This window comes from Gossypium arboreum, chromosome 11 (assembly GCF_025698485.1).
Source record: "Gossypium arboreum isolate Shixiya-1 chromosome 11, ASM2569848v2, whole genome shotgun sequence".
Taxonomy (NCBI): domain Eukaryota; kingdom Viridiplantae; phylum Streptophyta; class Magnoliopsida; order Malvales; family Malvaceae; genus Gossypium; species Gossypium arboreum.
In genome coordinates this window covers 32,666,263-32,683,085 of record NC_069080.1, presented here as the reverse complement: position 1 = coordinate 32,683,085, position 16,823 = coordinate 32,666,263, and positions in this window count along the sequence as shown.

Here is a 16,823-nt window from a genome sequence, read left to right as displayed (position 1 = left end):
AGGTTCCAGGAGGTTCAAGCTCGAGGCCTTGGAGAAAAGTTTATCGGAGAGTAAAAAAGAACAAGATGAATTAACGGCTAGAGTAGCGGAATTGGAGAGATCTCTATGTCTGTATCGGAATCGCAATTTTGTGATGGAGTTAAGAGCAAGCTTAAGCAAGATCGAAGAGATGAAAGGGAAAATAGAAGAATTTGAAACGGCATTGCAAAGTTGTGAAATGAGGATCGAGTTCTTGGAGGTAAAGGAGGAGCAATGGAAGGATCAGTTTAATCACTCTCAAGATCAAGTTAGAAGCAGAGATTACATCATAGGAGAATCTATGACACAAATTTACTGATTACCTACAGTCATTGGTAGTACAAGCAGACGTATTAAGTGTGAAGTATGAGTTGGAGTCAGATAGGGGACAGGAACTAGATTCATTGCTTAAAAAAATTAAGGCTCTGAGCATTAGGGCAAAGTCTTATTTGTAACTCAGTTTTATGTAAAGAATCTTATTTTCTAGTAAAGTTTTCTAAATGGAATTGAATCAGAGATGATGCCTCCTTTGCATTCATGCATTTGCATTACATTACATCATATGCATTAAAGGCCATGACAAGATTCTAATTAATTAAAAATTATTTCAGTAATCTGGAAACCAACAAAAACACACCAAATGCACATCCCTACGGTAGAAGGAAAAAGACCAAGTCAATGGACAAAATGCTTGAAAATTTAGAGCAAATGCAAAAGGATATGCAAGAACAAATGCAGTCACAGATGCAAGAGTAGTTAGCTAAGATTCAGTAAGAGATGAAGGAACAAATGATGGAGTCCCAAAGAGAGATGATGAATCAATTGTCTCAACTACTAGTAGGAAGGATGAATAAGGGAAAAGGTCCTATGGATAATGTTGGGGAAAATAATGAAGACCCTCAGTATCCTCCTAGTTTCACTCCAACACATGTACCGACACAACTTGAGATTAATCTGCAGAAACCATCTGTTACGATCAAGCCTCAGCAGTTTCAGGCTAGATTTTAAGTACCAATGAATTTTCAAGCTGGCTCAGGTTTTAATCCTGGTAATAATTCAAATAATCCAATGGTGCCTGATTTGGATGAAGTTGCGAAAGAGGAAAGGACAAGGACAGAATTGCAGAAACAGTTGGAGCAGCGGTGTAAATGGATGGAGGAAAAGGTCAGGGCAATGGAAGCAATTGATAGACATCCTGGAGTTGATGTAAAGATCTGAGTTTGGTCCCAGACTTAGTACTTTCATACCAGTTTAAGATGTCAGAATTCGAGAAGTACAATGGAATGAGCTGTCCTGAAGCTCATATCACTATGTTTTGCAGAAAAATGATTAGGTATGTTAATAACGATCAATTGTTGATTTATTGCTTCCAAGACAGTTTGGTGGGAGTAGCAGCTAAATGGTACAATCAATTGAGTCGAAATAGAATTAGTTCATGGAGAGATTTGGCACAAGCATTCATGAAGCAGTACAACCATGTAACAGATATGACTCCTGATAGAATTACTCTGCAGAATATGAAGAAGAAACTAAACGAAAGTTTTAGGCAATATGCACAGAGATGGAGAGAAGTAGCCATCCAAGTTCAACTGCCGCTCTTGGACGAATAATATGACAGAATATGAAGCATGTATTATGGGGCTCCAAGCAGCTATAGAGTGCAAGATCGAGTCACTGGAAGTATATGGAGATTCTGCGTTGGTAATTTACCAACTTCGAGGTGAATAGGAGACAAGAGATTCCAAATTAATCAATTATAGAAGGTTGGTGTTGGGGTTAGTTAAAGAATTTGATGATATTACCTTTAATTATCTCCCTTGCGATGAAAACCAGATGGCATATGCTTTGGCTACTTTGGCTTTAATGATCAAAGTAAGTAGACAAGAAGATATAAAACCTATTCAGATAAGTATTTGTGAGGCTCCGTCTTATTGTTATAATATAGAGAAAGAAAAGAGAGATGATCATCCTTGATATCAAGATATATTGCGATATGTGAGAAATCGTGAATATCCAGATCAAGCCACGGAGAATGACAAAAGGACGTTGAGAAGGCTCACCTGTGATTATGTTCTGGATGGAGAGATCCTGTACAAAAAAAGAAAGGATCAGGTACTTTTGAGATGTGTGGATGCTGTAGAGTCTAAAAAAATCTTGGAAGAAGTGCACGAATGTGTTTGTGGAATATACGCTAATGGGTTCACAATGGCCAGACATATTATGAGGTTTGGATATTATTGATCAACTATGGAAGGAGACTGTATCAATTATGCTAAGAAATGTCACAAATGTCAAATTTATGGTGATAAGATTCATGTACCTCCCTCGCCCCTGCATGTTATGACTTCCCCATAGCCATTTTCCTTGTAGGGCATGGATGTCATAGGACCAATCTCATCGAAAGCGTCAAATGGGTATCATTTCATCTTTGTAGTCATTGATTATTTTACCAAGTGGTGTGGAGGCTGCTTCATATGCCAATGTAATTAAATCAGCAGTCAGCAGATTTTTAAAGAAGGAAATTATATGTCGATATGGGATGCCTGAGAGGATTATATCTGGTAATGCATTAAATTTGGACAACAACATAATAGTAGAGGTCTACAGTCAATTTAAGATCAGACACCTAATTCATCACCATATCGCCTAAATATGAACAGGACAGTAGAAGCAGCCAATAAAAATATCTAGAAGATCGTGGGAAAGATGACCGAAATGTACAAAGATTGGCATGAGAAGTTGTCATTTGCCCTCTATGCTTATCGAACATCTATCAGGACTTCTACTGGGGCAACGCCTTTCTCATTAGTTTATGGAATGGAAGCAGTTCTACCCATTGAGGTGGAGATACCTTCTCTTCGAGTTTTGTCAAAATTGAAGTTGGATGAAGTAGAATGGGTACAGTCTCGATATGATCAGTTGAATTTGATTGAAGAAAAGAGACTAAGGGCTATCCAGCATGGTCAGATGTATCAAAAAAGAATGATGCGGGCTTATGACAAAAAGGTTCGCCCAAGAGAATTTCATGAAGGAGATTTGGTTTTGAAAAAGATTCTTCCTATACAAAAAGATTTCAGAGGAAAATGGATGCCAAATTGGGAGGGGCCTTATGTGGTGAAGAAAGCTTTCTCCAGATGAGCATTAATCCTGGCTGAAATGGATGGAAGAAACTTGTCAAATCCAGTGAACCCGGATTCAGTCAAAAAGTACTATACTTAATGAGGGGAAGAAGCCAAAGTGAAAACCCGCAAAGGGCACTTTGAGACTTTCTTAAAAAAAAAGGGGGGGGCCAAAGTAAAAACCCGCAATGGGCGATTTGAGAGCTAATAAAAATAAAAAAGAGCCAAAGTGAAAACCCGCAAAGAGCGCTTTGAGACTCAATAAAAATGAAAAAATAAAAAAGAGAAAAGGAGAGGCCAAGGTGAAAACCCGCAAAGGGCGCCTTGAGACCAAAGGGGATTTGAGTTGAAAACCCAAAAAGGGCGGCTTAAATGATTGATCCAAAGTGGGAAGGCGATGATCTTGCTATACTCGAATTAACAAGGAAGGGGGTATGTGGCATCTTGGTGCATTGACAGAGTACTTCTGATCTCCTAAACACATGTCAAGTTTGAATTGGTCTTCAAGAAGTTCATACAGAGAAGCTCAGTTTGCGATATCAAGGGTACCTAGTCTTCATTTTATTCCCAACAAATTGGTTATCTTTGAATTATTCTTTCTTTTTCAAGATATACAGCCCCAAAATCAATGGTCATCTTTGTCCTTTTGATGATTTATTCACTTTGAGTTCAAGTTCAATTCCATTCTTATCTATTATTGCGATTTGATTGCTATCATGTTGCATTGATATAATGATGAATGAACTAGTAATGTTTTAACAATAAAAGTTTTGGATATTACTCTAGAAGTTTCTAGATAATACAAGAATCTGAAACAGGATTATTGCCTAGAATGCACCAAAGTTCAAGGATATATTTGAATGAATCGCCTTTTTGGGATTTCTGTCCAAATGATGATTGAATAAAAAGACAAGATATGGGGTTTGGTGAAACAATTTTGAAAAAATATGAAAATGAAATATTCTCAGGAAAGGGGAAATGATATTTTTGTCAAACATGCAAATCTAGCTATGACACTTGAGGAGTGAGGTAGTAGATCGAACAAAGGGAAATTCAACTATAAGTTGCATGGTTTCTACTTCAAAAAAGAATATTGGAAGGGACATTAGAATTACAGTGGGGCAAGCTTGCTGAGCAGAATATGATCGTTGCTTTAGGCTACTCTGTTGAGATGATGGTTGCGAGAATATATTCGTGATAGTGTATTAATAAACAACGAGTGATGATACCCTAAATTTTTAAAATGGAATCATTCTCATTTCTGCATATATTATCCATACCACATTTAGTTAGGAGCATTGGATTCATTTCAATCATAGCATCCTAATTATTTGACATAAACATGCGTATATAAAATGGAGTCTACAGAACATGTTCCTCAAAGGACAATGAGCGTCATTGGTGAAGTCAGATTTTATCTCCCTGAAGTTGCAGCGGAGCATATCAAAGACGATAAATCTTATCTCCATGTACTGGCAATGGAGCAAATTTAAGCCACTAACCTTATCTCTCTGAGGTAACAGGAGAGTAGGTTGAAGATAGTGGTCTTATCTTCCTGAAGTAGTAAGGAAGCAGACTAAAGATTGAAGATCTTATCTCTCTAAGTAGTAGTGGAGCAGATCAAAGACGATAAATCTTATCTCCATGTACCGGCAATGGAGCAGATTTAAGTCACTAACCTTATCTCTCTGAGGTAGTAGGAGAGCATGTTGAAGATAGTGGTATTATCTTCCTGAAGTAGCAAGGAAGCAGAATGAAGATTGAAAATCTTATCTCCCTAAAGTTGCAGCGGAGCAGATCGAAGATGGCGAATCTTATCTCCATGTATCGGAAATGGAATAGATTAAGCCACTAGCCTTATCTCTCTAAAGTAGCAAGAGAGTAGGTTGAAGAATGAGTCTTATCTTTCTGAGGTAGTAAGAAAGCAGACTAAAGATTGAAGATCTTATCTCCTTGAAGTTGCAGCGGAGCAGATCAAAGATGGTAAATCTTATCTCCATGTATCGGTAATGGAGCAAATTTAAGCCACCAGCCTTATCTCTCTGAGGTAGCAAGAGAGCAGGTTGAAGAATGAGTCTTCTATTTCTGAGGTAGCAAGGAAGCGGACTGAAGATTAAAGATTTTATTTCCTCAAGTAGTGGTGGAACAGATCGAAGATGGCGAATCTTATCTCTAGATATTGGCAATGGAGCAGATTTAAGCCAGTCCTATTTCCCCAAAGAAGTCAAGATTCATCAAAACCGGGCAAAGTTGGTCCTTTTAAAGTCTTTGCTCTATTCTCATTATACGAAAATGAGCAAAGATGGGCAGCTGTAATAGGCCCAATTTGCCCAGGCCTATAATAAATCAAAAACCAAAAACCAAAAAATATGTGTATCAAATAGAAATAAATAAACTAAAGTATTTATGAAGCCAACGTCTATTTACAAAATTCAGGGCCTAAATGAAACCCAAATTTATAGCCTAACAATTATATACAAAATCCTTAACCCAATAAATCTAGCCCAAATGACCCAATAATCCTAACTCATGTACAGAATTTCAGGCTTAAATTAAAACCCAAGCTATCCACTCAATACCCAAACCCGATTCCAATAGCCCAAATCCGAGACCCAATAGAACCCAAAGAAACTCGGCAACGGAGAAACTTCTGGAATATGCTAGAATAGTGCCAAAGGGCCGGGCTCCCACGAGCGGTTCCCCGCACGGCCTTTTTCACGCGTACCTCCCCTCGTTCCTCTATACGCTGAACCTGCAAAAGAATACACCAGAAGGAGCCAATAACAGAATACACAGCAAATGACAATAGGAAAATAGGATTTTCAATTTTCTACTTATTTTGTAAATCCGGATATAAAAAGCCATTGATGTAATCTTTTAATTTTTACGCACGCTTACTACGCACACTGAAATACATACGAAATATTAAAAAAGAGCAGTCATAAAATTATCCAAAGGTGATCCCAAAAATCTCTTTATTTCTTTTTGTTTTTTTCAATTTGCTCACAATATTACCATGAAAAAATGAAAATACTTGAATCGGCACCGATGAACGCCCATATATCTCAAAAATATAGAGATTCGGGGTGAAGGTTGAATGTTTCTTTTCTTTTGAATTTCTGCTTTGTTTTTAGAAAGAATAATACATTATGTGAGTTTTTTTCAACGAAGAAAAGGAGAAGGATTAACTTACCAGATTTCCATGGGTGACCTTTGTTGGCAAGATCGGGTCTCTGTTCGCGCACCGTCGACCATCAAATTGAATGGTGGGTTCGGCGGCTGCTAAATGAAGCCCTAGCAGATTGATTTTAGGTTATAGATGTTTGTTAAAAGGTGGGATGCAATTGGAAAAGAAAATAGGAGAAAAGGAGCAAAAATGAGGGTTTAAGGGCTGTGCTAAAAATGGCATTGTTCCAAGAGGGTAAGATTCGCGCGCTGACCCGCTTAGCAGGCCGGATCCGAGTGCCTTTGCTTAAATTGGGGAATTTGCGAGCGTGGCCCTTCTCCTTCGCGCTGATTTTGAATTAGGCCCTATTCATACTTTATTTGTTTTTAAATTGCACATGGAATTAGGATATCGCATCAATTCAGCCCGCGCTTAAGCCCTGCTTTTTGGGACCAGGATTATTTCCAGCTTTAGTCCTTTGGCATTTGTGCACATTGTGCGTTAGTCCTCAATTCAATTTCAAAAATTTATACATTATCCCCATTCATTTTAAATTTATCCTAATTAGGTTTTCTATTTGTATAACTCATTGTTTTTGAGGAAATTCCTTTAATTTTTTTATGTATTGAAAATAATTTAATAATTTTACTATGTTTAAAAGAATTATTGTTTTGAAGTTTTTATATTATATTTTTTTAACGTTGTGTATAAAATTTTATTAATATATATATATACTGGTGCACGATAGTATTTTGATTGAGCCTTCTATTTGAAACATTTATATTTTTTTTAAAACTCAGTCAATATTATTATGTATGTGTTAATCTATTTCGATAATTTTGCTTGGCTTTATTTGTATAATTGTTTTGAAGTTTGTTTTATCATATTATTTATATAAAATTTTGTATAATATCTCATTTAAATATTTTTGTGTATATTTGTACGTATATTATTTTGGTGGAATTTTCTATTTAAAATACTTATTGTTTTAAAATTTACTTAATGCTTTTATGTATATGTAAAGTTATTTTAGGAACTTCATTTTGTGTTTATAAATTATTATTTTGAAATTCTTCTTTATATCATATTATTTTAAAATATTATACAGTATTTCATCCAAATGCTTTTATATATATTTGTACATATATAGCTAAATTAATTTAATCTTGTATACATTACTCATTCCATGTTATTTTTACAAATAATTATTTCTAAATTTATTTATATATATATATGATTTGTATTTCTATTATGTATAAATTTGTTGCCTAAGATTATATTTCATTACGTACTTTCTTTTCATATTTTATACATTATTGAAGTTCTCCTTTATTGGATGTACATTGTCAATTTGAAACCAGTATTCTTTGACACTCTATATATTATTTGATTTAAAAGTCCTCGTTCTATAATACATATTTTAATGATTACATATATACCTCTAATTTGTTTTCACAAGTATTTTCAAATTCACCAATTCATCAATTCATGTATTATATATTATGTGTTTATTAATTCAACACTATTTTAAAATTGCCTTACACCACATTGGTTCTTAATCTCCATTTTGTTTTATACATTTTATCTTAATTGTATTATATTAAGTTATGGATCATTATTGTATATTTTTTTCCCTTATTGTTTTATCATTTGTTCTTCATACATGCTTGGTAGATTGGTTTCATTTCACTTAGATTAGTTGAATTCAATTGTTTAATTAGATTGATTAAATAAGGTTATGTTATCTTCATTTACCAAGTGTTATATTTTATGCATGTATATTATCTCATGATTATTATTTTTCTTTTGGTTTACAAATGTTGCTTTACAAATTTTCAACTCGGTAAAATCAATTATTTCATTTTATTTCAAATAAAATTAAGGTGTTTTGAGCTAGTTTATAATCATTTATTTAAAAATTTCTTTCAAACAAGGCAATGTTCAATATTTAGAAATTCGAGAAATCGTGCCCTACCGTGCTGGGTTCTGATTTTTTGTTGGACTAAATATTTGAACATCCTTTTATAATTTTTGACCTAAAAGCTTTTGGGAAGTGAAAACTCAATCGTGTTCTCAAAAGTATAAGTGATCATGTCCTATCGTACTGGATGTGATGCTTTATACCTTTAAAACGAGAAAGTTTTAACAACCAGCTTAAACCACTCAAACGCTTTAAAAGGAATCATATTTCAAAATTTTTTTTTGAAAAAACCCTAGACATAAGGACAGCAATTAATCAATCTGGTACCAGTTTTGGGCGTAGTGAGGGTGCTAACTCTTCTTCACACGTAACCGACTCCTAAACCCATTTTTAAACTTACGTAGACCAAAATTGATTTAAATGAAACAAAATATTTTATTAGATGATTCAATCACACCTAAAACAAAAAGATTGGTGGCGACTCCACATTTGATTTTAAAAGTCGATTCCCGTTTTTTCCAAATAAAAAATGGTTTCGACAATATGAAGAAAAAGTTTTGTATATTAGAAAAAAATAAATTTAAATGGAAATGGAAATGGAAATGAAAATGAAAAGTTGAAAGGACAGGGTCTGTGTCAAGCCTACGTCAGCGTCAAAGGGCCCATTTGGCCTTTTATTGGTAGGCACCAGCAGGCCTGGTGCGACGCGACCCAATGGGTCAGTACCTAAAATAAGTTTTTTTTTCCAATTTTACCCTTACTCAGCCACTATGGTCCCCCATTATATACTTTAACCCAAAACCCGATCACCATCGCTGATAACTACCGCTCAACGTCAACCACCGTCGTTAACTACCTACCGCCACTATCCTCCGTCGACCGATGACCACCGATCACCTCCAATAACCGTCGATCATTGCCGAGCACCGTCGATTAGTCAATGGATCCTAATCCTAATATTATTTTAAATGACAACAACCACATTTCTAAAAATGTGAATAAAGTAAACAAGAAGAAAAATGTCCCATTTAATTTTAAATATGCATTTATATTCTTTTTTAAATGAGAAATATAACATTCTATATTTACTATAAACACAAGATCAATACCGAATTCTGAGATCCCAGTTGCATGATCCCCATTATTTTCCTGATAAAATAAGTTTGCTGTATTTGAACATCGCGGGTTTTGGGGTAGCCACGTACATTCAGATATCTGAGCTGCAACCGATTTAATATCAGCCTTAGTTGAAAGATAGAGCCCGGAGACATACGTTCCACCTCCATTATGGGGAGGTAACTATTACACTGCAAGACGTAGCAGTCCAACTGGGGCTATCTATAAACTGTAAAGCAGTGACTGGGATTAGAAAAGTGTTCAATTCGTGGGGCATTTGAGAGCGGTTACTTGGAAGAGTGCCCCCCAACGATGAGGAAGGACAATTAACCTATATGAAATTTACTTGGTTAAGAGAAAACTTCCAACATCTTTCGAGCAATCCAACACAGACAGACATTATCTACGCTGCAAGAGCGTTCATTCTTCAACTTATAAATGGGATACTATTTCCAGATGTTAATAAAAATAAAGTCCATATCATGTATCTCCCCTTATTAGAGGATCTTGAGCTTGCCGGAAGATTTAATTGGGGCTCTACAGTATTGGCATGCTTATACCACGAGCTTTGTCGAGTGGCAAGGCCGTCTACGAAAACAATGGGCAATTACTACCTTCTACTGCAGTCTTGGACATTATACCGAATGCCATTTCTGGCATTAGTGAGCCATCAACCGTATGTGTGGCCACTCGTGAACAAATAAATATATAGTTTAATTTTGCCTTCTGTTTTTTAATTGTATAGTATAGTATAGTCATTTTTGCATGGAAAAAATAATTTGATAATTTATTCGTTTTTTTAGACGGGCAACTGTACCGAGAATCAAGTGAACATTCACCGTACCTATGTACTGTATGATGATAGAGACTTATTTTGGGGATGGCGTAAAATATGCTTCCAAATATTTCTTTTTTAAATACAATAATTACACAAAAAATTAACTAATAACGTGTTGTCTATATTATGCAGTTTCTATGGATGTCATATGTCGAGGAAGGGATCGCGGCGCTTATACCATCATAGGTTATCAAGCAGCAACAGCTGTTAGTGTCAAATGTTTTGTTGATTCATTTCTATATAGTGGGGTGGCACGATGGAGGTTGTGTATTAAGGCAGTTCAGTTGCGCATAACCTATCCCAAACCCTCCCATCAACATCAAAGAAGTCCACAGAATGGACAAAAAGGGTTCGGGTCAGGACGTTTTAAATTGGGCGAAAAAACATGAATAATATATCTTTCTGTGGAATGATCGACATCCCTGCCTTGTATGTCTTAGAATGAGGGTTATCTCCTATACACGAGTACGCAGAATGATATATGGCACACGAGAAGCCCTTCATATTCCAAGGTCCTTATATGCTGATCCAGAAAGACGCAAAACTGGAATCTTCCCAATGGTAACAGAGGACCACATGACCACGCCATAACCGAGTTCCGCCATTTGGGAACACCGAAACTAATTCTGCCTCGAACCCCAATCTTGAGCCCCAATATGAAGCATCCAGCTCGTTATCATGCAACATAGAGCTTGATCCCGAGCCCCAATTTCCTCTATCGTTCGAGGATATTTTTGGTAACGACCTTGAGCCTCAACATTCGACACAGTCCGGATCGTCCTCATACCACCCGGAGCTCTATCGGGAAGCACGTATACCTATTACTGAGGATATATCTCCGATCACGCAATACCTCTTAACTCCCGATTATGGTGTATATGATTATACTACTTTTCTAAGTACACTAGAAAGGACACTGGAGGCCAGACCTAGCAACTATTAAATGCCTCAGCAAGGTACACGGCATCGCCGACGGAGGCAGCTGAATCGTTACACACCAGCGCAGGGAACATCGCCTAGATCACGACAATTTTGATTTTTATCTGTAAATATTTACTTTATTTTGTAATTATTTTGTTTTTAATATGAATTTAATTTATCTAAAATAATTATTTGTTTGAATAAATGACTTCAAAATATTTAATAAAAAATTATATAATTTGAATAAGTTATAGTACACAACAAATTAAATTTACAGATACAATAAAATACAAACATTCTAGAATATTAATACACAAAATATAAAATTCAAACAAAATAATATGCACTAAATTAAATTTAAACACCCAACAAACTACAAACAGATAGGTAAAATTAATACACAAAATTTTAAATTCAAACTACATATAATACGGACTAAATTAAATTTAAACACCCAACAAACTACAAACAGATGGAAAAAATTAGTGCACAAAATTTTTAAATTCAAACTATATATAATACAGACTAAATTAAATTTAAACACCCAACAAACTATAAACAGATTGGTAAAATTAATACACGAAAATTTTAAATTCAAACTACATATAATACGGACTAAATTAAATTAATGATACAAAAAATACAAATATTCTAAGAAATTAATACGAAAATATAAAAATGAAACCTTAAATCCTAAACAACTACATTAAATTTATAGATATAAAAATACAAACATTCTAAAGAAATAATACAATTATTTTGAATAGTAGTTTCCTTACAATTAGTCGTCTTTTGCTTGAATCAGGTCTACATTACATCAGTACCCCACTTATAAGTTGTGAAATAAACGCTCTTACACCATAGATAATATCCATCTGTGTTGGACATCTCGATTAGCCATCTATAGCTCAAAAAGTCATCCTACTCTTAATGGCATAATGTTTAAGGTTGACATGACAGTATATAATTCAACTCCGTTAAAACATGACCGTATATAATTCAACCCCGAAATTCGGTTGTACACTACAAAAAAAAACTCTTATCTACAATCTACTACAAAAAAACTCATTTGATGATACACTACAAAACACTCTCATTTTGATGGCTCTCAAAAAAAATTCTCATCCATTTACAATATCAGAACCCAAACCACCCACTATATATAGAGTGACGGCTTGGTGTCTGCCATTTGATTCCCAAAATTAAGAAAACTAATTTTTTTTAATACATGGTGCCGGCCATCAGTGTTCCAAAATAAGAAAAAATAAATTTTTTTAACGTGATAATGTTGGTGTCAGTTATCGGTGTCCCAAAACTAAAAAAAAATATTTTCGGGATCCGAAAAAGATGGCGCTGGCCATCAGTGTCCCAAAGTAAAAATAAAAATAAAAAGTGCATTGAGAGACGAAAAATGTACTTAGTACCGACCATCAGTGTCCCAAAGTAAAAATAAAAAATAAAAAGTGCATTGAGAGCCGAAAAATGTACTTAGTGCCGGCCATCTACTGACTAGTACCCGAATTTTCTTTTTTTAAATGACACTAGTGCCGGCAATCAGTGTTCCAAAGTAAAAAAAAAAGTGTCTAGGAACCTGAAAAATGAACTTGGTGCCGGCCATATACTAGTCAGCACCAAAAATTTTTTTCAAATACTAATATTTTTATATACCAGTATGATACAATTTTAAAAAAATACCCTAGTGTCGGCCATTGGGTTTCCAAAATCCAAATTTATTGTTTATTTCAAGTTATTTTGGTAAATTTTTTGAACCATGGTCATTTTTGTAAATATCAATTTTTTTAGGTTAGTGGGTAAAATAGCCCTTTATTTACCAAGCTAGTACAGTCAGATTCAAAAATTACATTCGACGCCTTTAATCTGGTAGCCACCTTCATGCTTTCATCAAATGTTTCCATTTCAGCCCATTTTGCATGCATTGTTTTTTTCTTTAAAGCGACTGCTACCGCTGACAACGAAATCGTCCGAATCTCTTACGATAACACAAAAGCCGACATTACCATTGGAGACTGAGGCATCAAAATTGATTTTAACGTAGTCATTCAGGGGCTTACTCCAAGTTATACAAATAGGGGTAGTTGGAATTGCTAGCAACTCAACTAGGTTATGGATTCTAAAATCTTGATTGAGATTCTTAGCCCTTTCCCACACCACACGTGCATCGTCTTCTCTACCTTTAAAGACAAAATTATTCATGTTGTTCCAACTATTCTAGAGCAGCCTTCAATTCCATCACACGCAACACGTCCTCCAGCCAGTCAATGCAGTGAGAGCAGTTCCCCTCAATCAGCTGATTGTCAAGGCCCCCGAGAGTCAGAATGGCATGAGCCGAGGGGTAGTCTTTTAGTGCATGAACAAGAGTTTCCTCCTTGGCCTCACACCTTGGACACTTCTTCACAAAATTTTTCTGAATAAACAATATTTTATCATATGTTGAAAGGATATCATGACCCACCCTCCAACTGAACACCCGAATCTTCGGGAGCATCTTCAACTTCCATATGATTTGCCAATAAACTCTATGTGGACCGAAGCCAATCTTCTTAAAGAGAAGCTAGGAGTAAGCCGATTTAAAAGCATAAAACTTATGAGGGTTATGAATCCAAATCCTTCTGTCACTTATGTCGTTATCTGAAATGGGTAAATTGCAAATCTGGTCCCCCACCATCTTTCCAAAAAGCTCGATAACTCTTTCCTTATTCTAATCTGACTGATTGTGGTTCCATAAGTCTTTAAACACTCTTTCATTATCGAAAAATAGTGAGTGGTGAAAGGAATCCCCATTTAGTCCCTCGAACCCCCAATTATCATTCCGAATATCAATACTTTTGCCATCCCCCACAAGCCAAACAAAACCATTCTCAAAAGCTTTTGCTGCCTTAGAAATACTCGACCATGTGTACGAGGGCTTGTCAACCTCTTTAGGCCGAAATATGTTACCATTTGAAAATACTTAGAGCTAAGCACCTTGTAACATAAAGTGTCTTTGAATTGAGTAAGCCTCCACGCTTGCCGACCGAGAAGAGCCAAGTTGAAAAGGTGCAAGTCTCGGAAGCCAAGCCCTCCCACACTATAATATCATATGTGTGCATCAAACAAACAAATCATAAGTTATATATTGACATAAATACATCACATTTTGCTATAAACTCATTATAAATCACATCTCACAACATTCAAGCATTATTTGCAAGGTAAAACAAGATCAAGTAAGAAGGCTTACACTCAGAACTTAGGATAGGATTTTAGGCTAACCTAAGCTCCTGATTAACTCTATGAATCATGCTTACATGCAACACTCCAGATCACTCACCGATTTAGCTTTCGCTCGATTGCCGAAAACTTAAACGAGCTTCTCATTACCTTTCGCATACAAATTAAAAACAAGGTAAACTAATCATTAGCATCTATTACTTAAACATGATTCTAAACATCTCATATATCATATTAGAATATATAAAAAATATTTTAAACACCTACAAACTCAATTTCAATTTTCTGGAAAAATCGTCACATATGAGCATTCAAAAGGGAAAATCATCAATTTTCTAAAATCGGTTAATGATCTGTTAAATTGAGTTTAAAACCTTTAATCATATCAAAATAAGATGAAAATCATTTATAAAAATATTTAACTTAGAAATTTGAATTTCACCATTTTCAATCTTATTTTCAACTTAAAACTTTAAATCCATAGAAATCTTAATACAAGTGATCAAATCTTGAGTTGTAAAACCAACATACATAAAAATATCATCAAGAATCAGAATCTAACCTTGATTGAAGAGGAAAAACGAGTTGAAGCTTTAATTGCTTCAAAAACATTTGGAGAAGAATGAGGAAATTAAGGAAGAATTTAAGCGTTTTCTTTAAAATTGAGAGAAAATCTAGTGTTTGGGAGGTGAGAAAATCATAATGATCTGTTTGTTTAGAGAGAGAAATGCTTAGATTGGTGTTTGGAATAAATTAAAATGAGAAAATGAACGAGGGAATAAAACGTGATTGGGTTTTATAGTTGCATAAAGAAATCAATTTTTAAAACTTGGATTAATTCTTTTGGGCACCTCTCAAGTTTGAACATTTTACAAATTAGTCATCTTTTAATTAAAACATCTTTTTCTTAATTCTTTTTAAATCTAATTTTATTTTTAAAAAATCATGTTAAAGTAATCATTTTCCAGACACTTAATTCTAAATTGCTTAACCTAATTTTAGACCACTATTATTATATTTTTATTTTTATTCCACAAAATCAATTCTTGGACCCAAATCGGCTACTCAGTCCACTAACCCGAATCTACTAGATGTAATTTTTAGGATGTGGCAAAATATTTGTGCATTACCACAATTTTTATAAGAAGAAATAAAAGCAAATTTTCCTTAAATCACATTGACCTTACTCATGATACACTATTACTTTTCGTCCCAGGTAATGTCACTTTATAACATTTCCTTCGACTAGAAAGGAGGGATAAATTATTATAGACATGAATGTTCACTACAATGTCGTTCCCACTAAAAACCCCTATATATACCTAGACCTGTTCATGGGTCGGGCTACCCGACCTGGGCCAAAGGCCAACTCAAAAACTGGGATGGTTTGGGCAAAAATATAGGCCCAAAAAATGAGCTTGGGAAAAAAATAAGGCTCATTTAAAAAATGGGCCAGGCCTTGGGTAAGGCATTTTTGACCTAAGCTGAGCCTGGCCCGAATGTACAAAAGAAAAAATGCTATTTTTTTTGTTGTTTTAATGTTATTTTCTTATTGTTTTCTCCTATTTTGCTATCATTTCACTATTATGTTACTACTATTTTATTGTTATTGTTTGGATATTGTATAACACTCATTTTATTGTTAATTTTGTTATTATTTTAGAGACATTTGCTTGTTAAGTTGCATCTATCTTAGTGTTATTTTGAGTATACATATTTTTAAAAAAAACTATTTTCAATATGTTGAGAAATATTTTATTTTAATGTTTTAGTATTTTTGATGTATTATATAAAAATAATATAAAAAAATTAACATGAACGGCTCGACTATGAGAACCTCTATATATACCCCTTTTGGGATATGCCAAGGTAGACAAGACATGAATGTTAACCATAATGTGGGTCCCACCAAAACCTCCTATATATACCCCTTTTGGGATTTGCCAACACATTGTTAAAAGAGGTAGAACGAACTTCAATATTCTCATAAGGCATTGTACAATCTTGGATCATCGAGCTAGTAATTGCATCCTCCATCCCTTTGTTTCATTTGCAACAACTACCACCTATAGGGGCAACCTGCAAGTAGTCTGGAGGCACAATCACTTTATAACCTACCTATTGACTAAGTGAGGGGACTATTGTTATACCTCTACCTTGATGAAGACACGTGGCATCATGAGAACTCACCGAAGAGACCCGCAAGCAACCCTTCACCTTGTACTGTCTAAATGGTCGTTTAATGATTAATTATCCCCCTCCCCTCATGAAAGAAACCATCTACTCTTGACCACCCAATTGAGTCCTTTGTTAGCCATCAGTTTTTAATGAGTGCACTTTCCTAAAGAGGGAACCACCTGATAACCATATCCTTTCGTTCTAACAAAGCTTAAAAGGTCAAGCCATTTTCTTCTCCCTTTCATTTCTAATCTTTCGGATCTTAGCCCTAGTGTAGGTGAACTAGCCTTCCTCGTCATGATGCCTTCTCTTTCT